The sequence below is a fragment of the Myotis davidii genome, unplaced genomic scaffold (genome assembly GCF_000327345.1).
Source record: "Myotis davidii unplaced genomic scaffold, ASM32734v1 scaffold399, whole genome shotgun sequence".
NCBI lineage: Eukaryota > Metazoa > Chordata > Mammalia > Chiroptera > Vespertilionidae > Myotis > Myotis davidii.
The window spans coordinates 2,266,858-2,269,266 of record NW_006292094.1 but is presented as its reverse complement, the minus strand read 5'-3'; positions in this window follow the sequence as shown (position 1 = coordinate 2,269,266).

The following is a 2,409-nucleotide window of genomic DNA, read 5'->3' as shown; positions in this document are numbered from 1 at the left end:
TCAGGCACAGACCTGATTTCATCCTTTTATCCTACACTTGTTCGGTCCAGGAGAGAATGAGGAAGGGGCTTTAGGTTACACATAGATTCAGAAGTTTTCCCTTTTGCCCCTTTCTCTCCCTGCCTCGCCAGGTCCTGAAAACCTCATCACCCAATTTTCGGTCTTCTGATGTGCAGGGGTCTCGCAGGAAAGAGGATGGAACCTCAAAGTCTCCCTTCCTCCCCTCACACGGGGCACCTTTATGAAGGTGCTTTACTATCTCCTTAATGAAGATGTCTTCATGCTTCAAATCAAAAAGGCTCTCCTGGCCCCTGGCTGGCTTGGCTCAGTGGATAGAGCATTGGCCTGTGGGCTGAAGGGTCCCAGGTTTGATTCCGGTCAAGGACACATGCCTGGGTTGCCGGCTCAATCCCCAGCGGCGGGGCGTGCAGGAGGCAGCACATCAATGAGTCTCTCTCATCACTTGTTTATATGATGATGATTCTCTCTCATCATTGATTTTTCTATCTCTCCCACCCTCTCTCTCCCGTCCTCTCTAAAATTATATATATATAATTTTAAAAATTCTCCTGTTTTAAAAATTCACCATAGTCCTTGAAGCAATTCATCTCCTTCATGTATTTTAAAAAATTAACTTGCAGTCTTTACAGGAGGCAAAGGAAAACTAGTACTAATTCCGCACTAACATTTCCACTTTACAATGAGGAAATGGGAATGTGGGAAAGTTAATTAAACTGCTCAAGGTCACGGGGATCATCCAGCTAGGGGCAGTGCTTCTCAAAATATACTACAGTAACTCCTAGGAGGCCCTGTGTTTCAAGACCTGCTCAGTCCTGCCAAGAGCAGGAAATATAAGGATTGGGGTGGAGGCTGTGGCTTAGACCCGGATAACGTGTCACTAGCAGGTCAAACCTGAATCATGACACTAGGGCTAGAAACTTTGTAGCCATGCACATTAGGAGGCATTTCATTACCCGGGATAACAGCATGGGCATCAAGTCACATTTATTTACTTATTTATTTACCCAGTAGAGGCCCGGTGCACAAAAGTTTGTGCACTGGGGGGGGGGGGGGGGGGGGGGGGTCTTTAAGAAAGGAGTGGTCAATGCTACCAACACAAATAAATGCTTTTCTGAGTATGAAGGCTGGAAAAGCAGACAGTTGTGTAATGCAGCGATTTTCAACCTTTTTCATCTCATGGCACATGTAAACTAATTACTAAAATTCTGTGGCACACCAAAATATATATATATATATACACTTGCCAATCTGACAAAAATGTAAGTGTAATTTTGATTTACAAAAAAATAATAATAAATAATAGTAATTACCTACCCCTTTTGTGCCAAAGTGAGTTTTAAAAAAATCAGGTGCCTAAGGATTTTTGGTACCAAGAACGAACCAATCAGATGTAACCTTATCCAACCTGACCAATAAGATGTAACTCGATTATATGACCTATATTTATGGTCCATGACAGGGCAGTCTCCCCTGACGGCATGGTTGTGTTGGCTGCTGTCACGTTTTTATTTGACAATCCAAGGGAGAGAGGTCAGTGCCCCTGACTGAATAGCCAGGTATTCATGTTCTAAACATGCTTGTGGCACCACGGTTGACAATCGCTGGTGTCATGACAGAGTTGAAGGCAGAAACTCTAACTCCAGTGGGAGAAACCAGTCTCAGAACTTAACATTTGGTGACTATAAACTGCTTTCATAACCCCTGAATTCTGACACTCGATTTCACCTATTACTGCTCGGGAAGATGGGGAGGGAGGAAGGCAAGGGGGCCCTGATGCTACCAAAGGATAGAAATCCATGTACCAGTTTTCCTTCTTGACTTACGTTTTACTTTTAAACTAGCTGGAAGTAACGGGGCTCATAACACACGTTTATTTAAGAGAGCAAGAAAGGGTCCCGGCCACAGAGTATTAAGGAGGTAAGAGCCTTTTCTTTCCTTCACTGAAGGCCGTACCAGTATCCACTCGGGGGATAGTTACTGAATGCTGACTCCGCGTGTAAAGCACTGTGAAGCCACCGATTCACGTCCAAGAAAAAATGGTGTTTCTGACAAACGGTGACTTCAGTCTAAGTTTCACCCCACATGATCCTGCAGAGAAAAAATGACTAAGTGCCAAAAGAGGAACGAAAAGGCAAAAAAAAAAAAGTGTGCCAAAGCTCCTTTGAAGACAAGCCTCTATCTCATACAATAACAGTTTACTTACAGAATAGGTTAAGCTCTATCTGACCTGGGGGAGGCGGGGGGGGGTGTATTTCTTAACCGATCACCCTAAGAACTTGTTACTCACACACAAGGTCGTGGGGAGCGCCCTCCCGACGGCATGACGCAGGGGTTTCTACACGACAGTCCTGCTCTGCGGTCCTCGTCTCGCTGCGGATCGGACCCCAA